The 27,616-nt window shown below is 37.9% G+C and overlaps 1 non-coding gene and 1 pseudogene across 1 annotated transcript; both read right to left on the reverse strand.

The window, feature by feature from the left end:
- Nucleotides 1-6,935: 6,935 nt before the first annotated feature.
- Nucleotides 6,936-7,067, reverse strand: LOC126510690 (small Cajal body-specific RNA 20). Its single transcript, XR_007594461.1, has one exon. It is a non-coding gene; the product is annotated as a small Cajal body-specific RNA 20 (non-coding RNA).
- Nucleotides 7,068-8,988: 1,921 nt separating this feature from the next.
- LOC126510647 (SH2B adapter protein 1-like) lies at nt 8,989-11,165 on the reverse strand (annotated as a pseudogene).
- Nucleotides 11,166-27,616: the final 16,451 nt, after the last annotated feature.

Genomic DNA, 27,616 nt, shown 5'->3' on the forward strand with positions numbered 1-27,616 from the left:
GGCTAATGGGTGCCCTATCTCGTTCAAACCACCACCATTTCTATTCCGATTTTGCCAGATTTTTTTTTTTTTTTCCTGGATGATTTGTAGACATGCCTGCTGAGCCTTCCAAAAGTGGTGACGTCATGGGCTGAGTGGGGCTTTGCATTTGACTAGCTTCTTGAAACCTCAACATATGGGATTGCTCCTCATAGAGATCTCCCAGATGAAACTCTTAAACATTCTAAGAATTTCCTTTGGCTGGTGTCCTTTGCCAGCTGGCTTGTCGGCAGCTTTTCCCACATGGTCCGCACTTGATCTGTAGCTGTTATGTCATGCCTCATCGCTCTTCCCTCATGCTGTTCACATACCTCTTACTATAGCTTTGGATTTCTTTTATACTATATTATATATGTATAATAGTATAACTCTGCCGCGCACCGCACCCCCGTGTCTGCCCTCGGTGCGCTATTACTCAGTTCGCGAGCTTCGGGCAAGGGAGCTGGAGGTTAAAATACACAGACACGCACAGACAGAGAGGCAGCCCGTGGGTCATCCTTGAGTTCCCCAAGAATGCCCCCTTTATTGTGTTCAGGGGCAGATTATATAGAGATAGCCACGCCCCAGCCAAACCCACCAGAAACCACTCTCCTGCCATTAGGAACTCCTGAATGTCTCCTGCTCAGAGCAGCTGTAGTCACTCAGATCAGGGGATTACAAGAAATTCAGGATCTGGGAGTCTCACTGCTCCCAACATAACTCTTTTGTCTTAATGAATCTGTGTGTACCACAGGAATGCTTGGTTCCTCTAGAAGCCAGAAGAGTGTGTCATATGTCCTAGAACTGGAGTTCCCGACAGTGGTAGTAGGTACTGGGTATTAAACCTGTGTCCTTTACGAGAACAAGTACTTTTAACTGCTGAACCATTTTCTTCAGCATCTAAGCTCTGATTTCTGAGGTGAAAGTTAAAAATACCATATTCTGGAAGATGTAGGCAAGGTAACACTAAGTGGTTTCTTTGCATTCCCTATAGCCATAACCTCCTTCTGGGAAAGGCAGGCCCTGTATGGAGGTATACAATATCAAGCAATATCTCTTCCATATTTTATTGTTTTATTTTATCTTATTTTCTTCTCTCCCTCTCCCTCCCTTCCTTCTTCACTTCTTTCGTCTCTCTCTTCTTTGTTTGTTTTGAAACAGGGTCTCATGTAGCCACTGCTGGCCTAGAATTCACCCATCCAGCCAAGAATAACAACCTTGAATTTTTGATCCTTCTGTCTCTATCCCTAAATTCAAGTATTATAGGTATATGCTACTCTGTGCCCCCCCTTTTTTGTGAGGCTAATACTGGATCTTGTTGTTATCCCTAATACCTTTGCAGTCACAGTCGGCATGACACAGTCTCTTTAAAATGATCTTACTAGATAAATTTGTTGTTTTGCAATTTCACACATGTACATGATGTATTCTGACCTAGTTCTTGAGTGCTGGGATTATAGGCACATATCACCCCAACTGCTTATATATTTTCAAGTTTCTTGTGTTGGTTCTTGCCAATTTAGTCCACTTTAATGACACATTATTTTGTGATTTTTTTTTTTTAAGAAAACTCTGGCTGTCTTGGAACTCACTCTGTACTAGGCTGGCCTTGAAATCAGAGATCCAGAGATCCACCTGAATCTGCCTCCCAAGTGCTGGGATGTTTTTAAAAATCAACACAAGAACTAATGGGCACCATCAAGGTGTCTTGAAACACATGTCTCTTTCTACTTTGTTCACACCCAGTTATTTCTCTTACTATCCTCTGTGTTTTGCCCCTCTTCCTTCCTTCTCATCCAACCCCCCCTTCCATCAAGTTCAGTTTGTGCTGGACAAATGTTTTTAGGTGTGTGACTGTCCCCCTAAAACCAGGTCAATCTACCAGGAGTCATTCACTTACAGAAACCAGCTTTTGCTCAACACCCATTACTTGTTGCTAAGGTTGAGATTTGTGCCTCCCTGCTCCTTGCTGGGATTTGAGTTTCCACAGGTCTTGTTCAAGCTGTGCATTCATATGTGCGGTTGCCCTGTTGTGTCTGGAAAATGTTTCATTTTTAGACATTCACAGTCCCTGGGTCTTATAATCTTTCCATCATCTTTTCTGCACCGATCCCTAAGCCTTGGGGAAGAGATGTGAAATAGATATTCTTTTGAGGGCTGAGGACTCTGAAGTTTCCTTCCCTATATACATTGACCAGTTTTGGGTCTCTATGTTAATCATCATCTACTACAAGAAGAAGCTTCTCTGATGAAGGCTAAGAAATGTTTTAATCTATGGTTAGAGTAAAAAGTCATTATAAATCAGATCAATAATGTTCACTTAGAATAAAAAAAGTAAACTCTCACCTACAGCCTTACACCTATCTAGGTGGTAGGTTCTTACATGCTAAAATGGTGTCAGGTATGAGTTCCATCTTGAGGAATGGGTCTAATTATATTTTTATATTTACTCAGAAAGTGTTGGTCATTTCCATAATATTCTTTCTAATATTGCTCCAGTGGCCATATCTTGGTCATGCCAGCTTTTGTAGCTTGCGGGGTTCATAACTGGGGGAGACTGGCGATTACTTTTTCTCCTCTGTGGTATGCATAGTAACTCCTAGGACAATTAAAGCTGGACAGTGGGGCTAAAGCTTCCAAGCAAACACCAGCATGATTTCTCGCCTTCTATAACTCAAGTTATATATATGATGCCTTCATCAATCGAGTCTTATTTTCAAGTTCTGGAGTGTAGCCAAAAGCAATGCAACACTCTAAACTTTTTTTACATAGCACATTTCCACGGAACTTTCTCAAAGGCCTTTAGTGCTTAGTTTGGTGTTTTCTGACCCCCCCCTACACAATTAATACTTCCTGTTCTATTAATCCCTTTTCACCACTTATATTACTACATTTTATCACCATCTATGTCCTCTTAAAACTTTCCTAATCACCATGGGTCTTCTAAATGAAATACACATACCTAAATATTCAAAACTACCATTCACATATAAGAAGAAAGATGTGACAACTGTTTTGCTGAGTCTGGGCTATCTCATTCAGAATTATTGTTTCCAGTACCATCCATCTACCGGCAAATTTCATAAATTGATTTTTCTTTAAAAATGAATAATATCCCATTATATAACTGTGCCATATTTGGTTATTTAGGTTGTTTCTATTTCCTGTATATTGTAGATAGAGTAGCTGTAAACACAGATGAGCACATATCTCTGTATAAAAATAGGGAGCTTCGGGTATGTGGCCAAGAGTGGTGTAAATGGTTTGTTCATGTGATAAATCTATTTCTAACTTTTTGAGGGACTGCCACAGTGATTTCCATAGTGGCTGCACCAGTTTTCATTCTCACCGGCAGTCAATAAGTTTTCCCTTTTCTGAATGTGAGATTTATTTTTACAGTAGCATGAGACTTGATTTAGACCTGGAGAACAGTGAGATTATTCTCTACGGCTTCAAGATTTGTGCCATTAAATTGTAATTAGGCAAAGTCAGAGAGGAGAAGTTACAGTTCAAAAATAACTGATGATAGAGAACCAAGTGTTACTTGGGTTCAGTGGGTTTGATCTTGTGAGGAGCTAAGCACAGGAGTCAATTGAGTCTGCCCTGTACTTTTGATATATAGAAGTCTGAGCTAACAAATGGATGTCATTTTAAGCTGCTAAGTGCATGAATGTTTGTTACATAACAGTAGATATTGAATATAGTCAGATATATGGAATCAAAGAACATGCTGTCATTTGATACAGGCTTCTTTTAATCAACGAAAATTTAAAGAATGAATATAGCACAGTTTGCCTTTCCAGGCACTTGAAGTACATTTGGGTCATCTCCAACTTTGGGTGGTTATACAAAACCTGCCCTCATTTTCAGTGGACAAGGTTTGTGTAAGATATAATTTGATTTCTTTTATATAACCACCTAGGAATGGGTATTCTATGTTCTATTAGTATGTGTTTTCATTTATAAGTAACAGCTCATCTGTTTTCTCAAGTGTTCATTTGTGTTTTCACTAGCGGTCTCCCAATGACTAATGTCTGCCTAATTTATGTTAACTATTCTAATAGACATAAAACCTGCACTTTTGCTAACTGATGACTATAATTTCAAATACAGTGACTGCAAACTTTGGGAGTTCTGCACAAACTGCCATTTTCAAAAAACACAGAACTATGTTTTAAATTGTTCCTTTAAAAGGCACACTTTGAATATATGCATGTTTGTAAAGACAGTCATACTTTTGGATATTGATAATTCTCTAAGTGTATACTGATATTTGGGCCAACGATCATTGGTTATTTAATACTTACTGATATTAGTTATAAGCTATGTACTAGGAATCATGCTAAGGACTACAAGATAGAGGAATTGTGTGATATGGCCCTACACTTCAGAAGTTCATGCCCATGGGAAAAGCAGTTACAATATTTATAACTGAAATGTAGCAGGTAGTTGTCATGATGTAGGTATGTATATACACAATGCTATTAAGTCACCAGTGAGGGACCACAGGATTGCACTCGAGAGAGCAGGAAATGATATGATGAAATATGACTAGAGAAGCACAGTGACTGAGACTAAAGGCTGAACTGAGTGAAGTGTTTGCACAAACTAAGCTTCCGACGCATGGTTGGAATCAGATTGGATAATCTGAACGGTATTTTCTCTTGACACTTTTTACGTGTTTGTACTTTACCCCCAAATAACTGTGTTACACACACCATTAAGAACAATATCTGACAGGATTTTGTGGATTCCCAGAGGAAAATTTCTTATTCTTACAGGTGTGTTTCCTCAGAAGTAAGAAGTTAGGCATCAACAAAACAGGTGCTTTGAAGTTCTGTTTAAGAGGTTCTAATTAACACAGGCTTCTTAGCAAATTACTTGAACTTCAGTGTCTTATGTTTATAAGTGTTTTGTGATTGTTCCTGTTGGTTAGGTTCTTGCTATAAGTCTAACATGATCTCAAACTTGTGGGCTTTCAAAGTACTAGGAATATGTCTATACGAGTATGGGCTTCTTCTTTTGTGTGTGTGTGGCGGGGGAGAGGTGTGTGTGTGTGCACGTGCACACCTCACATTTATACACCATGCTAAATAGCTTCTATAATGATTTAATCTAGCTATCTTATATTGAAAAACAATTTATCAACACTGACGTTAGTAATGCACTGTGTTTTAATAAAAAGATTATGTTGCTTATATTTTTAGCTCTTCTTATAGCAAAAGGGAGAGCATATGTGGTTTGGTATGCACACGAAGAGCAGCTGAGAAGAGATAAATGCTGCCAAAATATAATGGGATGCTCATAAGATGAATCATACAAAGATTAGAATTTTTTAAAAAAAAAATACATCCTCATGTGCACTGTCTGGGTCTTAGGGAAAACATTTGGGTGTTTTTGGTTGCATTTGATTTAACTTTCAGAAGAGTTTTCACTGGGGTAACAATTGACTTTTGAGGTGTGTAATCAGAGCTCAGCAGGTTGTAATGAAATCGCCTTTGATGTTCTCCAAGGCTGTTTATAAACTCTGCTAGAGATGGCAACCCAATGTCTTCAAGGAAGATTCAGAAACGTAGAATGCCTTTTTGTGTGTGTGTCCTATGCATGATAATGGCTTTACTGCTTGAATGTAACCAACTATCTGTTAGAAATAAGAACAAGACGGTTGATGGATGAGGATGCTATTATTATGCAGGTATTTCAGAAGAAGCATTTCTAAATCTGCCCGAAGCAGAGCAGAAGCAGCAATTTGACAGAATTATGAAAGATTTGTGTCTATCAACACCTCCAACATACTAAGTATACTTTGTTTTGATTTTAGCATATATATATATATATATATATATATATATATATATATATCCCAACAGCTTAAGGGTTTTTTTTTTATGGAAACACCATATTGTAATTGTTGAGAACTCTACTTTTGAAAGCATGCAATAAACCACATAGGGTATTCCCACAGTGGGAAAAGAGTTATAAACTGTCTTGAATATTGCAATTTACATGATTTGGAGCTTAGGGATCTCTCATTTAGACTTTTTCTCCAGACAATCACATTGTTTTCCTGTTTTGCAAACAACGACTTGAATGCAAACAAACTTCAAATAACACACTAAAGCAATTTCCACAACTAATTAATTTCTACAAAGAGAGGTTTTCACATGCTCTGAATTTGTTTCTTAGGGTTCTTCAAGAATATACACTTCATTTGCACAATCAGTCAAATCCAGCGTAACTGGGGAGCAGAACAGAGCTTGGTGACTTGCATATAAAGATGATGTCTTTGAAGGTAATACTGTGAAAACATGCTCACACTCATCGAAAAGAGGGAATTAGGAAGTGTCAGATGAAAATACTTCATTCTTGAAAAACTAAGAAAAGGATTCTCCTTTTTGATTTAGATAGTTATCTGGACTTCAGGCGTTTTTTTTTTTCATTTTACATTTTTACTTTTTAATTTATTATTAGATGCAGTGTATTTCTTCATATTCTTTCCTTTCACCCAACACCTCCTAGATCCCCCCCAACAACCTGATTTCATGTTTTTTTTTCTCTTATGTAGAAAGAAAAAAAAAGCCACTACCAAACATGGAATTTATGTTGATCAATTTCTCTGAAGCATGGCTCCTGCCCTGGAGCATGGCTCATAAGCCAGTGTCATTTCATTAAATAAAACTGATATTCCCTCTCCTAGCAGCTATCATTCATGAATACCTTCTTGACTAGGACATTGTTTCTCCTTTCATTCCTTCATGCTGGGATTTTGTCTTGCCTGAGCTTGTGACACCTCATGCATGCTGCCACAATCTCAATGAGTTCTTATGGTTTTGCTCTGTTGTGTCTGGAAAGTACTGTTTCCTTAAAAATTGCCCATCACCTCTGGTTTTTTTTTTTAATTTTTTTTCTTCTTCTGTCAATGTCTGAGGCTGGAAAACAAGGCTGCCCGCTCAAGGCAGTCCTGACGACAATGCTACTCACAGATCATCTTGACCTCCAGCCCTGGCTGAGGAGGAATGTGATCCCCACAGCCCAATGAACAAAAGGCCCACACACCTCTGTTTTCTTATAATCCTTTCTGGTCCTTCTTCTGTATAGATCCCAGAGCCTTTGGGGATGAATGGGTATATTGCAGGCTTGTTGCTTCTGCCTGCTATGCAGTTCCCATTTCCCAGGGGGCAGGGAGAGAGAAGATGCAGAGGCAACAACACAGTCTCCGAAAGATTCTAATAAAAAAGTCCTTTATTACAAAAGGGTTAGAGATTTTTATGGGGCTAGGGAAATTAAGCTGCTGCTGGAACATTTTTTGGTTGATCCTTTTGAAACTGGTGGTCACTGATGACATGCTGTGATTGACTAGAAGTGTGTGTTACTGTGCTTTTGGTTCGCTGACCGGTGGTTTTGGCCAATTTTGCCTATTCATTGTAAGTTTGCATGTACTTACTTGTGTTTGCACTGTTTCTCTGCCTCATCTTACCCTTTTGTTTTATTTTTATTGGGGAATCTAATGGGAACTATGGATTTTTATAAACCCACCGCAGGGGGACTGCCCCCAACAATTTTAGCTGTCCCTGTCTTAGGTTGGCCTGCTGCACAGGCTCTTACCTGTCTTTGACTACCAGTCCTCCAAAGGTTGGGTCCCCCAGAGATCACAAGAAGTAGAAGCAAGGGAAGCCTTCTAGAAGAACGAGGGCTTTAAATGTGCTCCTGTATTTGCACTAACCAAGCGTGGAGCACCTCCCTTGGAGATTTTGGTCCAGCATACTCCATAGCCATAAACACCTGGAGTGCTGCCTTGTTTACCCACTGTTTTCAAGATCTTAGCTGTAGGAGACACTTAAGCAGAAATATTAAAGGCACCACCTCCCGTTCCATAAGACACCATGCAACAAGTTTAAAGAAGTCTAGTAGAGATTTTATGTTATCCCATACTTGGCCAAAGAATGGAGTAGTTAGGTCTAATAGATGGGCCTCTGTTGAGTTAAATTGTATTAGATTAAACAAACTTTTGATTCCATGGTCCCAATAAGTTATCTTTTAGTTGCTGGTCTGGCCAAGGACATGTTAGAAACTGGATATGGAGTTAAGTAAAAGGACTGAAATCAAGGATAACAATTGGTCCTTATCAAATAGTGTAAGGTTTGTATTTCCTCATCTAATAAATCAATTTGTTATTGTATGAAAGTGAACATTAATTAACTGTTGTGTGCTGAGGGCTACAGATGATTGTTCTATGACTGTGTTTAAGGAATTGGCCATGGCTCCTGTTTGAATAAGAGAGGCTGTAGTGGCTGTTCCTTCAGCTACTGCAAGCAAGATGGCTATAGTGATTGCTGCAACTATTCCAAAGGCTGTCTTTATTCTAGTGAAACTCATAGGCTTTCCTTTGTGATAATGGGTAACATTGGAGACAGGCACCCATAAGAATGCAAGAACATGTACCAGAACTTCACAAGAAGTGTCTGTAGGATTACAGCAGGCACCTAGCATGCAGAAGCTTGTTGTGCAGTTCAAACCTGTTGTACTAACTTTGATTAGTAAAAGAAAGAAGGGGGCTCAACACAGATGGGAAACATTTGTGCAAATTTTGAGGGGACAAATAAAAAGTGCTGATGGAGGAGCCTAGGCTATTCCAGCAAGGCAAGGACACTGACACAGGTGGTCTACTCTGTAGTTATTGTTGCTAGCATTCCTGGCAGCCATGTATGAGACCTGATGTGGAATATGTGTCAGTGGTATACTCTGGACTGCAATAAGTCTTGAATAGTTTGCATGGTTTTGAAAATTGAATCTTTTAATTTTGCAAAAGATAGTTGGGTGTAGGCCCTTTCCCTATGATTAACTCCCATTATTATTAACACAAAATTAGTTTTATTGGCATCTGTAAAAGCTATAGTAGCCTGGGGGATGGTAGTTTTGATGGTGTGGCATAATTTTTATCTTTAATTTTAAATGAGGAAGGACGCAAAGTCATCTGTCCAGAGGATTTGAATGGCTCTGGAAGTGCTCAAACATATTGAAGATGGACTGGAACCACAAATGTTGAACCCACCACTCACTTATTCAGTGACAAACACTGGTGCTTGGCCTTGCCTTGGAAGTTAAAAGTGAGGACATACATACCAAGTCTTGTCTTACTCCGACATACCAGGAAGACACCATGGGAGCCAGTGTCTTTTTCTAGCAGTAACTGGGAAGCCTTGACTTGAGAGAGCATGCCAAGGAACCAAGGATTTCCTGAGAGGAACTGATTCCCTTCAGTGCCCTGTGACTCCCCATGGAACAGGAATGACCCTGTGATTGCTTCTGCAGAATCCAGGACGAGTAAGGGGTTGAGATGAAACGAACTGTCCGTGCTGTGAACCTGTCCTTAATGGGAATGCAAGAGGGCAATTCCAGAGGATGCAGTACCATTGAGGCAGCAATGGAGGCAGAACTAGGGGGGAAGGATGCTGACAGCTGGAACAAAAGGCCCCCATAAGCCCCTTGCGACAGGTGATCATTACTCTTGCTTGGTTTCAGCAGCAGATCCTGGCAGGGCAGACTCTCTGAATGATTCAGACAGGGCAACTCCTTGCTGTCTGTGTTATCCTTTGTGAGGAAGGAGGTTCCAGGGGCCAGGGGAAAAGTCATGGGACTGAGGATGATAGCAGAGTAGGGTCCTGGGCCTAGGCACCTCTGGATGTCAGTCACCCAGGTCTGCACATGAAGTGCATCAGTTGTCTCCAGAATGTACTCTGAAGGGTGTTCTACCTTAACCACAAACGTGTTCTCCCTGTCAGGCATCTCTAGGGCTGTGGCTGTGCAGACATCAGGGATAGTAGAACAGGGGATGCTGAGTCAGGGCCAGGTTTCTTTGGGTGATATGAAAAACTCCAAGTGACTTCCTCCTCCTCCTTCTCCATTTCGGAGCAGTAAGTGATACTTCTGCCACTGAGGCTGCTCCTCCTTCTGCTGAGGTCTGCCCAGCCACTTCTCCGCCATTATCCACTTCTGCTGGATCAGGGGCAGTTTCTTCAGCCCCCATAAAACTGAGCAGCTCTTCTCTCTGTACCATTCCTGCTCTGTCTTTCAAGGTTGCTCTTCCACAACTCAGTCTCAGCCTCTCAAAGTGATGAGTCCTCCTGTCCCCAGGGGATGTGTCATCATTAGTCAATCCCCTACTGACTTTCCCAGAACCACCAGAAGAGTTGGAGTTGTTTCCACCAAGAACTGGAGGGCCTGGTGTGGTCTCCAGAAACCCAGCTGAGGAGGAGTGTCAAAGCCCCCAGCCACTGCAGGATGCCTCATAAAGAATATCTGACAAAGCAACCCACTGAACAAAGGGAAAAGTGTTTCTTGAGCTTCGGCTTTGCGGATATTGTAGAGGAGGAAAGACTGAGAAAGCAAGGGGGCCAGCTAAGTCTTCAGAAGAAAGAGTTGGGCCCAACACAGGTAGAGGCTACGTTCAAGGGACAAGTCATGTGGTGGTGCAATCTCCATACCAGGGCTCAATGGGGCCAAGAAAGGTGGGGGTGGGGAGAGTGAGCTTGAGGACCTGGCCACCACAACTCCAAAGTGCTGCAGAAATAGCTCAACAAAACAGCCAGGAAAGTCCAGGCTCTGCATATTGTGGGTGGGAGGCCAGGTAGAGGCTAAAATGGCCAGCAAGATCCAGGTCAGCACCTCAGCTCCAGGGTCAAGCTAGTGGAAGTAGCTGCTGTCTGAGGAGAACATTCCAGTCCCAGAAAGGAAAGGGGATTCAACCACAGTTGAATAGCCAAAACTTTCCATGAATTGAGAGACCAGCCACCGCTTTAACAGATGGTCATATAACCGGATTAGTTGAGAAGAGAGACTAGGAAAGGAAGTCCAACAGTTCACACTCAGAGGAGCTATAGGGACTCCCTGTAAAGCAAGAGAGCATTTAGACAGTTGTGGAGAGTGGTCCAGCGTAAAAGTCATCAGTTGTTCTCAGGCAGCAAGGGAGTCAGGCTTAGGAGGATGAGAGGAAAAGCTTATAGTGAGAGACTTCTGTGGCTCATTAGGCCATGGCCCTATGCTCACACTGTGTCTCCGGGCAAAAAGGATTTGTCAGAGGGTTCTTTATTGGTTCTACCTCCTGGGTGGTCAGCCCTTTTGTGGAGATACCAGATGAACTGAGTCATGATGGAGAATTCTTAAACAGGAAGAAAAAGAAGGGAAAGAAAGAAAATGTAGGAATAGGAAAGAAAGCCCAAAGTCACCAAGGGCTTAGAAAATGAAAATAGGGGTCAACTCAGCTTAAGAGGGCAAACTCAAGAAGCTGGTGGAGAATCAGAATGTGGACAGCATTGGGGGCAGCAAACAAGAAAGAAAAACACCCAAAGAAGGTAAGGAGGACCCAAAAAGCAAGCAAAAGGAAAAGGTCCATTCATGCTGGGTGCCAGTTATTGTGATCTTCTTGTTGCTGCTTGTTGTGTGATCCCCGTTTCCCGGGGCAGGGGTTTGTGTGTGTGTGTGTGTGCGTGTGTGTGTGTGTGTGTGTGTGTGTGTGTGTGTGTGTGTGAGAGAGAGAGAGAGAGAGAGAGAGAGAGAGAGAGAGAGAGAGAGAGAAGATGCAGAGGCAACAACATAGACTGAAAAATTCAAATGCAGAAAGCTCTTTATTGTAAAAGGGTCTGGGGTTTGTATTGGGTTATGGAAATGAAGATGCTGCTGGAATCTTTTTGGTTGGTCCTTTTGAAACTGGCAGTTGCTGTTGGCTTGTTGTGATTGGCTAGCAGTGCACATCATTAGTTACAGTGCTTTTGGTGCCAACAGGTTGTTTTGGCCAATTTTCCTTATTCATTGTGTGTCATGCCCCACCTCGTCCAGCAAGGATGACGCGCGACACACCGGAGCTCTTCTCACTGCAGTTTATTCCAGAACTTTATTCACAGCAATCTATCTCCTTCTCTCTTTCCTCTCTCTCTCCGGGCAAACCTCTCCCAGCCCTTAAGTAGGCATGGGCTACCAACCCCGAACTGCCAGGTGGGCACTGCCCATAGGTTCACGCATATGCAGGCAGCTGATAATCACTGTGTGATCATAGCATAGGTCAGGCCTTAGCCATCTCAGGAGTTGATTATACATCTCCATCAGGTGTGACACCACTCGCTACAATTGTGAGTTTGCATGCTCTTGGTTGTGCTTGGCCTATTGCCCTGCCTCAGCAACCCATTCAAGACTGAGCACTCCCAAGTCTCTCCCTCTTGGCACATTGTCCACTTGTAGGTCCCTGTGTTAATAATCATCTACTTTATGATGAATTTTTTCTGTTTAGAGTTAGGTTGGTTGGTGCCCCGGTTGATGGCTATAAGAATGTGACACTATAAGTCACTTTATTGCTATGTTAATTTAGCAGAATAATAGTGCTATGTGTTCTCTGTAGCCCATGACCAGCATGACAAGAAATTTAGGAATCTATCTAGTTTCAGGTTCTTGACTTCAATAACAGTATCAGTATGTTTTTTTATCTCATGAAGTAGACTTAAATCCAATCATGATTGGTTACTCCTCAAACATTAATGCCACTAATGCACTGGTGGGCACATATTATAGGCAGGTCATTATATAGCTTGTAAGATGTGTAGCTTAGTGAGACAGATGACTATGTTTCTCCTTTGGTAGCAAATACAGCACCTTCAAGCACTACAAATGCTAATCAGTAGGTATTTAGTTTCTAGTTGAGTACCAGTTAGATCTTTTATTCAGTGTTCCATGCCATAAATACACGGTGTCTTGAGCAACAGGAACACATCAAATTCTGGAGGGTACCCAGTAACATTAACAATAGCCTACATAAAGGGCTGGTGGGACTATGGGAGCACTTTGGCCAATGACTAGTACAGATATAACCAATTTCTGGTACTGTTGGTTTTATTTGGTAGAATATGATACCTAATTGGGATTTGTTGCCCCAATTATATAGTGACTCCATTAGACTTCATTCCACATGTGTATATGATTTAGGAAACTTCTGTAGTAGTAGTTTCATGTCTTTTCAAAGGGCCTTAATGTTGGTTATCTCTCTCATTTTCCCTCCTCTAGCCTGCCTTTCTATTCCCCTCCCCATTTCATTTCCCTATTCTAGTTTCTCATTCATTCTTGTATAGTATTTTATTTTATATCCCCTTCATAGAAAGATCCATTCCTTCCTCTTGTCTCCTCGCCAGCAAGCTAAGCTCTGTTGGTAGTATAAATAAAGTGCACATAGCTAAAGCACAAAAGCTAATACCACACAGAAGAGAAACATGGAATGTTTGTCTTTTGACTTTGATTTACCTCCCCCGGGGATGATTGGTTCCAGCACCATCCATTTACCTGCAAATTTCATAATTTGATTTTTCTTTACAGCTGAATAATATCCAATTATGTAAATACATCACATTTGCATCATGCATTCATCAGTTGATGGACATTTAGGTTGTTTCCATTTCCTTTGTATTGTGGATCGTGTAGCTGTAAGGACAGATGAGCACATATCTCTATATGAAAATAGAGAGCTTTGGATATGTGGCCAAGAGTGGTGTAGCTGGTTTGTTCATGCAGTAAATCTATTTCTTATCTTTTGAGGAATCACCATAGTGATTTCTATAGTAGCTGCACCAGTTTGCGCTCTCACGCACAATGAATAAGCTTGTCTTTTTCTGAATGTGAAATGTATTTTTACAGTAGCATGAAACTTGATTTAGACCTGGGGACTGGATGGTGAGAATATTCATTATGGCTTCAAGATTTATGCAGCTGAAAGATATAGACTGAAATTTTAAAACCTCTTAAACATAATACTAAGGATCTGAAAAGTCTCTGAGAGCAGCTAAAGGCAGAATCCTGCAACAACTGTAAAGGCTAGAAGAAATATTGAGAAGCTAAGAAAAAAGTAGAGAAGCAGAAATGAGAGTTGTAAAAAAGGCAAAGACTTCAGAGTACTACTACAAGAAGAGCAAGTCTGGACCACTAGATGAGTATCAGAGAGCCACCAAAGGTTAAAAAGCTGAGAGTACTGTTAAACACAGTTTAGTATTTGAGGCTCTGGCCAATGGGCAGGCTTTAAACCCTGGGCAAGAAAGCTCTGCTTTGACTCTAATGAGCTTGGAGCCACACACCTCTAGTTCCAGGGTTTAGAGTTAAAATTTTCTGGACTGAAATCCTAGCTGTGCGCCCCTGGAACTCAAGACCATGACATTAAAAAGCTGTTTCTTGACTATATTTGATTTCTGTCTGGACAGAACTAAAGAACCATCAGTTAGGTATTTCAACAAAATAGGGTCTATTAGTCTGAATGCTCAGAAAAGGCACTTCTGAGAGGTAATAGCAGAAAGGAAGCCTAAAGGACAAAATTGAGGACAAAGAAAAATATATTAATGGGAAAATTAGAGGATAGAATTTATATTTAACCACATTTATTATTAATAAAGTTTTATTTCCTATTTATGACTAGATGATGTGCACGTTTCTGTAGTTTAAAAGAAATGTCGTTTAACAAAGGATCACGAATTATACAGCCAATGACACAATACTCACTGATACGATGCAACAAGAATTAAAAGGTAATATTTCAACAGTAAGACTCAAGATATAATTGAGGCTTTAGTGACTGTGGCTCAAACATGCAGAAGAGCCAACAATGGAAACCTGAGGAAAGAGAAAGAAATAGTCATGACTATTACACATAGATAGGATGATAGATGTAAGCCCCATTCTAAGAAAAGGAATCCATACCCAACACTGCATAAGTAACCAAGAACCAGAGACCAGATAGCCCAGAGACCTAGGATAAAACCAAACACTATGGGTCTAAAAAAAAAACTCAATAAAAATGATTCCTAATGATACCCTGCTGTACTCATAGATCAATGCCTTATCCAGGTATCATCAGGGAGGCTTCTTCTGGCAGTTGATGGGAACAAATGGAAAGTCTCACAGTCAGAGAGAGAGACTCTAAATTGGAGGTCTCCTGTCAAATCTCTCTCCTCTGAGCTCAGGGCATCCCATGGAGAGGAAGTGGGAAGATTTTAAGAGTCAGAGGGGATGGAGGATACTAGGAAAACAAGGCCCTCTGAATCCACTAAGCAAGGCACATATGTACTCACAAAGACTAAGGCAAGAAGCACTGGGCCTATATCAGGTTATCTGGATATATATTGCACCTATTAGCTTACTATTTTTATGGAAATTCTGACTAAGAGAACGATTGGGTTTCTAACTCTTTTGATTGTACTTGCAACTCTTTTCCTCCAATTGGGTTGCCATGTCTAACACTGTTGTGTTGTTGTTGTTATTATTATTATCATTTTATTACTTTAAAAAATACCAATTCAAATTCCCACTCCCTCCCCTCCTCTCACTCCCTCCACACACCCTCCCACCCTGCCCACTCCAATCCTAAGAGAGAGCAAGGCACCCTGTCCTGTGGCAAGTTCAAGGCCCTCTCTACTACATCTAGGTTGAACAAGGTATACATCCAAAGAGAACAGGATCCCCAAAACCAGTTCATGCAGTAGAGACAAATCTCAGGACCACTGTCAGTGGCCCCTCAGTCTGCCCCAACTGTCAACCACATGCAGAGGGACCAGTTTGATCCCATGCTCATTCACTCCCAGTGCATTTGGAGTTGGTGAGCTCCCATGAGCTCAGGCAAACTGTCTCAGTGGGTGAACCCCTCATGTCTGTATTTGTTCCCGTCTGCCACAGAAGGAAGTCTCTCTGATGATGGTGAAATAAGATAGCAATCTATTAGTATAGCAGAATATCATTAGGAGTCATTTTATTGTTGCCTTTTTCAGATTAGTAGAATTTGGTTTTGCCCTAGGTTTCTAATTTTATTCTGAGTGTGGACACTCGGAATATTTTATTTTGTATATGGACACTATGTATTGAAAATAATTTCTTTCCTCCAGTATGTAGTTTTTGGAATCTATGTAGAAAATTGTGTATGGTAGAATTCTGATGTGAATTCATCTGGACATGGGCTTCTTTTAACAGGCTTTTTTAATTACTGCTTCAAACTTCTTGATTCCTTTATGTCTGTTTATTTCTCTTGTTGTAGCACAATTAATAAAAACCCAGGGATAGAAATTAAGGTTCAACCTGAAGGTCAGAAAAATAAATCAGCCAGTCACTGCCTCTTACCTCTACCTCAGTCCGAAATGGTGATCCTGCCTCCAGGAATCTCAGAATGAGACTGTGTGAGAGCACAATAAAATCAACAAATTAAATGTAAATCCAAAAAAAAAAAAACCCGACACAGTTTGGACCATAATTTATCCTCCCTTTAAAAATGAACCACTACAATTGAAAACCTGGAAACTCTTACTATTCCAAATGAAAGCTGTTCCTGTCAAACAGTAGGGATGCAATGTGCTAAAACAGGTTTTCTCAAATTACTTAGTATATATACTCAGCAAGGACTTCCTATTCTCAAGGCTGCCAATTTAAACATTTAAATAAACACAGGTTGGAAAGCTTGTGTGAATAAGAGTCGTATTATCTAAGCTGTTTATTTTATGATGTCCATCTCTTTCTCAATTCATAGTTTAAATATACACTTTCTCCCGGTTTCTCCAACTTCATCCACTAGGACTCTTGCTCACAGTTGTAGACATTAAAATGTCACTCAAGTTCTGCTATGCTTGTTTTCAAATTTCAGTTATCACATCCACTGAAATAAAAACTATAAAAATGTGAAAGAGAACTCCTTTATTTGATTCACGTGTATACTTAGGATTATATGAATCCTTTTTTTATGCAGGAAGAAGATATTTTCCCATAACAATGCATACAATAGTTCTTTTGGTGAATTTCAAAAATGCATAATTGATTTTCAGTAGAAAAATTTCTGAACAGGCTCAGTTTGTGGCAACAAGAATGTAATGTTTTTGTGATAAGTGGTACTAATTACCCAATAAATATTAGAGGTATGGGGACTAACCACAATAAATATTAAGGGTTTGAGTACTAACCATAAGAAAAAGTCATTCCTTGGAGCTGTTGTTTATAAATAAATATGATAGCAACTTTAATGTTGCCCGTTGGATAATAGTTCTTTATTTTGTGATTCAAAATTAAAATTCTTTATTTTGTGATACAGAAAGGAAATATAATTTTTATATTCATGAATTGAGTTCTGTAAGGTAACTTTTGAGACTAAATACCCAGAAAATACTTTTAAAATGTAAGGTATTCAAAATTTTCCTCTATTTTCTAACATATTATAGATAGTCAATTTTTCCCCTTTAGGAAATGAAATGGGCCATTGACAGAGGTAGTAGATCATTGGCTATTCTGTCTTCCTGGAATAATCTAAAGTTAGAAAAAATAAGTCATCAGTGCATTTTCATATTTTCAAGTTAGACCTTATATACCACTGCATGCTAAGAAGCAAAACAGCTTATAAATTTTATCTCAAAAATTGGAAGAATGCACATTCAGCAAAGAATTCTTAATCTATTTCAAATGAATACTCCTTTACAACTCCTTTTAAATGCATTGCAAGCTGAGAATTAAAATCCAAACTTTGTACTCATGAAGCAAGTACCATTTCACTGAGCTACAAACCACCCCCTCTTCCTCCACGCCACCCTGGAACTCAAATGAATGATTTACTATACATCAATGTGTGTCCTGGCACTTTCCTGAATTGCCAATACTTGCAACAATCCTGTAAGGTAAGACAGTCACTCCCATTGGGGCAGACTGAGGGGCCAATAATAATGGCACTGGCATTTGTCTCTACTGCATGTACTGGCTTTTTGGGATCCTATTCTCTTTGGATTCCTCATTGCCTTCCTAAGCTTGGATGTAGCAGGGAGGGCCTTGGATTTCCCACAGAGCAGGGAACCCTGCCCTCTCTTAAGACTGGAGGGGAAGGGAAAAAGGTGTGTGGGATAGTGAGAGGGAAGTGGGAGGAGAGGAGGAAGTGGAAATTTTGATTGGTATTATTTATAAAGTAATAAAAAAGAGGAAAAATAAATTATTTTAATTAAGAAAATGATTAGAGGCAAGTAAACCTCAACAAAATAGCCTAAGGCAAGAAGTTAAAAACTTCCACAGAATGCACAGTGAGGAGAGCACTGCCTTAAGGAGGTCACATTCTCATTGATGCCAATATTCCTTGAGCTAGTGATCTGGTACCACAATTATCACAGAAGTTTCATAGAGACCCTTCTCAAACCACAAAAAACACCCTCATTTCCAGACATTTAAAAGCTCTATGTTCAAGTGAAAATAATGCTTAGGCACCTGGGGAGAGATAGTATTCTAAGTCCAGCCTGTAGATTTAGAATGTAAACATGGAAATACTGGATTATAGGTAGTCACGCTGAGATAAATTATATTAAGATAAAAATGGAATAATAAAAATTCTTATTATGATTCTTCTATTGTCAAGATTAATGACTATTGGGATAAATTTCATGAAATAGATAGTTCTCTGGATGAAAATGTTGACAATAAGCCATTTAAAATGTACATAAGTTTATCATAATAGATTTTATCATAAAGATAAATCTTTGAATTGATGTGGTTTTTGTTCACTTTTTTAAAAATATACTCACCAAATTAATATTGATTTTTATCATTGTTGTTCACTCCCCTTTCTCCTTCATAGCACATCACATATCAGGATAGAGGCTCGGCTCAATTGTTTAAATAGTTGTCTGCCCTTTTTTCAGCCCTAGTAGAATTTACTCTCTTCACACAGGAAAATGCCTAGAACAATGGAAGACTGCAACAAATAGTCAATGAATAAAGTTAGATGAATTTAAAATATGCACCTCAAATGTTGACTTATTAGATTTGTTTTCTATTTGGACTGTTACTATAAATGTACATTTCCAGTTCTCCAATGTCCCCTTTGAAAAAGATAAATTAATTCATTTCATTAGTGATATTGCGTTGCCTGTGGCATGGCATGTCATAGTAGCTACAACAGACTAATGACTGGAGAAGGAAAGTTTATTTATCATGGAACCAATTTTTCCCCTACTTGAACTGAAGGATAAATAATGATACAACAGCATTTACACTAAATACTGTTTTAGAGTTTGTTAGTTGATCATAAATATCCTTCATTTCTGTGCTGAAACAGCTGGTTGGTAAGCATTGTGTTCATCACACATAATATGATAAAATAAAAGGTTAGTAGTGCTCCCTTAAAAACAAAACAATGATATCCTTAATTTTTATATGATAGTGAATGACATATATGCGAACCTTAATAGGTTCTTTTCTTAAATTTTTATTTCTTAAATCGAATTATAAAAGATTAGGTATAAACTTTCCTATATCTACCCTATATTTTCCACTATTTTCCCATATATTTTGTTCTATTGTCTTCCTAATTCCCGGTTCTCTTAAATCCCCTAGTTTTTACAGTAATATGGGCTCCTTTTTAAATTCCTTGTCTTTATCCATATTACTCCCACCTGAATATACATATTTAAATTAGAATATGATATCCATATTGGATAAATATTTGATACTTGTTTCTCTGGATCTGATTTACCTGGCTGAAAATGTTTTTGAGGTCATAAATTTTCCTACAAATTGTATTTTCTATGGCTAAATAAAATTCCACAGCTTGTATGCATCAGGTTTTCACTCAAGTGTTGAAGACATCGAGGATATTCTGTTTCCCTGTGAAAAGAGTTTCAAGGAACATAGGTGTGCAGCAGGATGTAAAATACTTTACTATATATACAGTAGTAGTATACGACAGTCATGTAGTAATTTCCACTTTAGCCTTTTGAAAAAAAAATCCACACTACTGTCCATTTGGGCTTTGAAACAGGTCTGGAAGAAGCGAAAATATTCTAAAGAGGTACTGTGTTTCTCAGTTTAGCAGATTATTGAAACAATGATCCCAATGAGATGGAAATTCTCCCAGAAATTCCATGCTAAAAGATGGAAAAGACAGCAATCAGAGAGGAACATGTCTCCAGGAAAGAGACTTCACACACTCTTAGCAGATCACCTTAGAGATGATGAGACTAAAGACCAGACAATGATTGGCCAATGGTGAATGGAGCCACACTGTCCAGGACTGCTTTGAAGTTCATATCCTTGGCTCTCTACGTAAACTTTAATCTCATGTCTGGTCCCAATGGCTCTCTTTCTTCTTCTCCCCAGTATAGTCACATAGAGTAACTCCCCCTTTTCTGCTCTTTATTAATTTGGCTGCTTTAACTTATTTTTTTCAGGACATGTGGCTGATCTTGACTATTCAGCAACAGACTGTGACCCCAAATTTGATAAAACCTCTAGTTTCCATTCCAATGAATGGAGTCATTCGTTCACTTGGCAATGGCTATTATGACTGAGGAGCTTCAATTGGAATTTCTTTGATGACCAGAGGTGGTGAAAACTTTTAAAATACGTATTGAATGGTTGTATTTATTCCTTTAAGTATTTGTCTTTTCAGATCACCGACATATTTATTGATTGGTTTGTAGTGCTTAATTTTTCCAGTTCTTTGTACATTATCATTATTGGCCCCTGGCCTGGGGTACAGCTTGCAAGGACTATAACCTTTTATATAGGCTGTCTGTACATTCTCTTGATAGTTAATTTTGCTGTGCAGATGCCTTTTAATTTCATGTAATATTGTTTGCAATTTCTAAGGTCTATTTCCTATGCTGTTTGAGTTCTATTTGGGAAATGTGTTGCCTATACCTGGGGTTTAATGTGTTTTCCTGAAGCATTTCTCATTTTAAACTTAGGTCTTTTATCCAGTTTGAATTGATTTTTGTGAAAGCTGAGAGATATGGATCTAATTTCATTCTTCTGCTGGTGCATTTGGTTAGGTCTTTATATCATTTATATTTTTGGCAATGCTTGGAAATTATAACAAGATTAGAACAACCTTGAAGAGGTAAAATTCATATTAATCAAAATAGATAATCTATTCTGAAAAGAAAGTTTATTTTGAGACAAAAAAAGTAGAGATCAAGAAAACACTGTTTCCTATTACTGCAACATTCCTTAAAATAATTTATTAGATTTATTCACTTATTTATTTTCTCTCTATCTTTGTGTACATTTATGTATATGTGCATATCATGTGTAGATGTGGAATCAGGAGAATACCTGCTGGAGTCTATTCTCTTCTACCATGTGGGTCCCAGCAATCAAACAAGAGTCATCAATTTTGGTGACCAGTGTTCATTATGCACTGAGCAATCCCCAACATTCTTAGTGTAACATTCTTGATTTTGAAGTATGATGTGAGTTCTCATAAATATAAGAGATCAGTTTTAATAAGCCTTCTGTATATCATTTACTTTTGATAAAAACCTAACTTGAAAATTTTCTTATCCATTCTTCGGTCAAGGGGCATTTAGGTTGTTTCCAGGTTCGAACAATGCTGATATGAACATAGTAGAACACATGTCCTTGTGATGTGATTCAGCATCCTTTACCAAAGAATGGATAAGGAAAATGTGGTACTTTACACAATGGAGTACTACACAGCAGAAAAAAATAATGACATCTTGAAATTTTCAGGCAAATGGATGGAGCTAGAAAACATCATATTGAGTGAGATAACCCAGATCCAGAAAGACAATTATTATATGTACTTACTCATAAGTGGTTTTTAAACATAAAGCAAAAAAGAAAAAAAAAAGAAGCCTAAAAATCAAAATCCCAGAGAACCTAGACAACAATGAGGACCCTAAGAGAGACATACTTGGATCTAATCTGCATGGGAAGTAGAAAAAGACAAGAACTCCTGAGTAAATTGTAAGGATGAGGACCATGGGAGAGGGTTGAAGGGGAGAAGAGAGAAAGAGAGGGGAGCAGAGAAAAATGTATAGCTCAATAAAATCAATAAAAAACACCTAATTTGACTATAAACTTTATGGAATTAACACATTTATTTTGTAAAATAACATTTCACATAGCTGATACTACCTTAAAAGTTAGTGTTAAATATTTTCTTAGCCTGCAAAATCACAGAAACTTGGTATATTTTTAAAATAACAAATTATATTAATATAAATAACTTAATACTTAGAGGGAAAACTTGGTTGAATCTATTTCTCAGTCTGTGGTCTTTGAAGCAGAGTTCCAGGCTCTGGTTTCTAAACATATTCTAATTCAGGCATTTATAACACGTTTTCTGAATTCTTCTGACCAATCAGGCCCCAATACAGCCCTCTTTCCAAATATCAGTATTTAACATGGACCTGTTTTAACTGCATGCATTGCATTTCATTTAACCATATCATTCTTTATATTTAACTGTCTCTTAACAATAGGAAATTTATTTTCATAGAAGCCATGCCCATTTAAAAAAATGTTCACTAAACAAGAGAAAAATAATCACATCTGCTGGACAGTATAATTTTTAAAAAATTAAGTTCAATTTATTTGGAATTTCACACATAAGAATTGTATATACAGCGTTTATACACCTTTCTCTCCTTGCTCCAACTCTTCTCATATCCCTTCTACTACCGAAATGCATAATCTCTCCTTTATTGTTGCATATATTATATGTGTATTTATATATACAAGAATATATACATGTATATATCTGCATTTATAAATACAGTCTGCTGAATTCATTTAGGTTTGCACCTATCTGTATGTAATTAGAGCTGACTACTTGGAATTGGGCAACCTATCAGGAGGTCATCTGTAGAGAAAGCTGATTCTCCCTCTTTCAGCAACCGCTAATTCCCTGTAGTTTACACCTAAGAGTAGAGGGAATTGGGATCTTATAAAAATTCCATGTACATAAGCATGTCATCTGGTATTTTCAATGTGCAAGTCTTGTTTAGGCAGCCATATTTTTGAAATTTTAGTGGGTGAAGCTTCCCTGTTATATAAAGACAATACTATCCCATAGCAGACATACTGGTCATCTGACTTGTACAGTCTTTCTACACCCTCTTCAACAACATTCCCTTAGATGTAGGAGTTGCATTGTGGATATATCTGGGATTAGGAATCACATGATCAGTTGTTTTCTGCATATTGATCAGTATTTATGTATACTGGATTTCTGTAGCAGTCTCTATCTGCAACACTAAAAAGCTTCTGCGGTTCTAGTAAGCATCTTAAATGAAGTTAGAGAGTCTACTACTACAGGCAGTAGTAAGCTTTGATCTACAGTCCATCTATAGTCCATGACCAAATCTTTGTATTTGGTCACTGTTGTGGCTAATAGACTTTACAGTTTTGTAAGTCTATTATTCATTTTCTTCCTTGGAAACTTGCATGAAATCTTTCTTTTGATACTACAGGAGCTAGTCCTTTGGCTAGTTTTGTGTTTCTTAGCTATTGTTAATGAACATAGCTTAACAAATATCTATGGAGTAGAATGTTAAGTTCTTTGGCCATATGACAAGGAATATGGCAGATTTATTTTTTGCTTTCTGATAATTTTCCACACTGGTTTCCAGAGAAGATCCACCAGTTTGTAATTCCACCAATATTGAATATTTCCCTTCTCCCACAACTTCATCAGTTTTTATTGATTATTGTTTTCTTGATCTTACCCATTATACTGGGGAATGAGGGAATCTTAAAGGAGTTTTGATTTTCATTTCTTGAATTTCTAAGAATAATGAATACTTTTGAGGTATTTCTTAGTCATTTTTATTTCATTGGAGAATTGTCTATTCAAATATATAGCCCATTTTTAATTGGGTAGTATGTTTCTTGATTATTTTTGTTGTTGCTGTTATTTGTATATTCTGCATATTAACCCTTTATCAGATGCGTAGAGGGCAAAGAATCTGTCCTACTCTGTGAGTTTCCTCTTTCTTTACTCAATTGTTCCCTTTGCTAACCAAAATGTCTTTTGTTTTACAAGTTTCTATTGGTCAATTGTTGGTCTTAATTCCTGGGTTTATTGAGTCTTACTAAGAAGTCCTATTGCACCTGTATCTTCTAGAGCACTGTCTATGATTACATTAAAATAGGGATTGAAAGAGTGTTGATCAATATCCCTACTTCTTTTTAAAATGATACTTCACACACTATCTGGTCTTTTCCCTTGCCAATACTATAACTTTGAAATGCTCACACCTTATAGACTCCTAAAAAGTACTTATTGGAGTGAAGACATATTTAGCTCTGTAAAGCATCCTATTGTAAATCAGTATCATTACTATGTACTCTATTTAAGCAACCTGTTGGTGTGTTCCCACATAGATTTGATCACTCACTTTTAAGAGTTTTATTTTTTATACTTACAACTTATAAAATTACTTAATTTTTCTTTTAAAAAGCAGTCAGAAGAGCCTTGAGAGGAAACTTCTTTTTAGCAGGATGGAGAGATGAGGTAGTAGCATTAGATGAGAACCAAGTCCGGTCGCCTCTAGAGCAACATTAGCATGTGTATAGCATCTCACATACTCAGAACACATTCTTAATATGTAATGTGATGCAATTCATTCATTCCCTGAAAGTTCATTATTCATAACTCCATTTCACTGCTTAGCAAATAGGATTCCAGGGAATTGAAGTTATTGTCCAAAGATCATAGAGTAAGTTGAAGAAAGTAACAGCTCCAGAGACCACAGACTTTCAAATTTGGTGTTTTGCCTTATATATTATCTATATAATGGACTATACTTGTCTGCACCAGGCCAAGGTTTTATTTAGCCTTATTCCTGCACTGCCATGGCTTTTTCCTGACTCTGCCCTTCTTTCTCCCAGCATTCAGTTTAGTTTTCCTCACCTACTTCTATTCCCTGTGCAGGCCCAAGACAGTTTTTTTATTAAGCAATGGTTTTCACAGCATACAGTGGGGAATCCCACATCAGAACTTGGCTTGTCATGTAGGTCCACACACACATACATACATACATACATACATTCACACACACATATATATATACATGCATATATAACACACACAAATATACAAACATATATACACATATATAAATATGTATATTCACTTGTGGGTTTGGATTTTGGCAAAAAACTTTATGTTTGTGTATACACATATAGTATATGTGTGTGTTATTTTTGTTATTTTCCAAAGCTCAGAAGGAAACAAAGGTACACCAAAAGATATTTTCTAAAGGTTTTTAAAAAGTATTTAAAAGAACAGTAAAATAGAACCACCACTTACTCTGTGGATGACAGAGCTTCCAATACACTTCTAGCTTCACTGCAAATCACCATGTCCACCTCAGGCTTCTTGCTGATGGAGAGCACATTTTGAGTTCCCCCATTATTCCTAGCAACCTGCTCTTGTGAAGCAAGCAGGATATTCAACTTGACAAGCCTCTTTCCTTCTGGATGAAGCAAGGAGCAAGGCTCTTGTCAGCTTGAATCATGAGTCTACACGGGGCAGAGCTGAGAGGACAGGCACAGAGGGGGTAGGTGCCACGTGCATGCCATCCTGCCCGCACACGTGGGCTTCTTTCCCTGCCGCCCGAGTACCCCAGCTGGCTTCAAGATTCTTCGCCTGAAAGGCTGTTTTATTGTTTGGCTGGTTAACTTACTTCTGGCACCAAATCTCCTCTTTATTCAATTTCTAAAAATCTACTTTTAAGCTTTATTTCTGTATGTACATTTGTTAAAAGAGCTACAACTGAGACTATCCAATTTCAATTTTTCAAGATTTTAATATTTTAAAACACATTCCTAAGGCTGAAATTACATTTTTGGAGTCTAAACCAAATTTATCAAAGAAAAGTGAAAAACTGGTATATGCTGTTCTAATAGGGTCCTTTTTTTGAAAAAATAAACTTTAAAAGAAAAACAAGTAGAATTAATGAAAGATGAAATTTGAAAATTCTGATTATATAATGAAGAAAAATGCATCTCAACATTTTATATCTTAAAATCCCCTTCTGAGGTGTTTTATGTGTTCAAGAGGACAAACCTTCACTGTTTAATGATTCTAATAAATGCATGAAAAGTCTGGCTTCATGTTGTTTTCACAGACATTGAGAGCAGCATCTCTGACTAGATGCTGTTTGCTTCTTAATCCTGAGAGATCAGTAAAGAATTTTGTGAACGTGCATAGATACCTCGTTAGAATATTTTAATGGCAACGAATACCATCACTAGAACTTGTGATTTAATTATAGGGTTTTGTGATGTTGACTCAACTTGCCAGCTATATCAAGAATATAGACAATGAAGAGGGGAAATTAAAAAAAGAGACTAGCTAATAATTTTAAATTCAGTCAAAACAGTTATTTTAGTTTGTCAATAATTCTTTTCAGTCGTGCTTTAGCTCAATTTTAAAATAATGCATTAATAGTTCACATAAAACTCAATTTTCTGCCTGGTTATTTAATTCCTAGATGAAACCACCACACCTTTGCATGTACTTATGAATTTTGAACTTCAGATTGCATTATGAATTCCTACCAAGTAACATGTACAAAAATATTGTTCGTTAGAGCTGTGGGTCACACTATTGTTCAATTTTCAGTCTCGCTATCATAATTGCATCCTGCTGGCTCCCTTAACCAGAAGCTGATAAGGCAATGTTATCATTATTCAGTAACTAGCATAGTTCTATTTTAGAATTAGCTCTTATCTCCTGGGATACATTAATGAATTGCTCAAGTGTGTTAAATCATTATTGCAATTATTCACTGATACATTTTTGAATATTTACTAGCCTGAATAGTACAAGATAGGACCCAGTACTGTTGTGTATGTTTTTTAATTACAGTCACAGTTTCTGCTCCAAAAGATGATGCAATCCAATGCTAGTAATAGAGACCATGCCTGAGAATGGTGGCTATTAATAAAATTTGTAAGTGACCTGAGATGTATATGTGCACACAGTTTACCAATTAAAACCAGGATATCATAGTATTTGGTATAAAGTTGAAAGTTTCATGAATAGATGAAAGCTAGAAAAATCAAGTATCAATTAAAGTACAAAGAATAATATAAAAAGTAGGAAGTTATGGTTTTCAGGTGTAGATCTATTCAGCTATAAAAAATATTGTGTATATAGATCATTATGAAGAAGTTGAGAAGGTAAGTATCTATTTCTAGTGATAATATATTCATATTGATCATATGAAGAAGGTATTACTGTGTTGTTAACCAAGTCAAGAGTATGTAGTTTTAAGGCTTGTTTCTCCCTTCTGAGTTGCTTCTCCCTCTTAATATTTGAAAAGACATCTACGGATAATTTCTTTTATTCATTATTTCCTGTCAGTGGCCACATGTGTAACATGCTGGATGGCAAGGACTTCCAGTTCACTAGGATCTTAAGAATGACCCATAGTCACCAAGTGTTGACCAAAATAAATGTTTGGCAGACAGTATTGCAGAGATGCAAGAAAGTCACTGAAATCTCATTTCCCAATTCAATGAATAGATTTTCTAAATGTGATAATGTTCATCTGATGTCAAGCACAGGTTGCTTAAGTGCAAAATTTTATCCATTTTAGATTATTAAGATATAATATATAGCTATGCATTAGCATAAAGTAGAAAATATGAAAATAGCTCAGATGATATGTGAATTATTTGCAGTAGAAGTTAAAATTTTCCAGAAAGAAATATGAGTCACTCATGGAACACTAACCTTTGAACTAACTGAACCTACTACTTACTGTATGATATATGTTAGTGGTCTTGTGGGTTTTTCTTTTTAATGATG

This window comes from Alexandromys fortis, unplaced genomic scaffold (assembly GCF_014885135.2).
Source record: "Alexandromys fortis isolate MF-2015 unplaced genomic scaffold, M_Fortis_MF-2015_v1.1 scaffold_85, whole genome shotgun sequence".
NCBI lineage: Eukaryota > Metazoa > Chordata > Mammalia > Rodentia > Cricetidae > Alexandromys > Alexandromys fortis.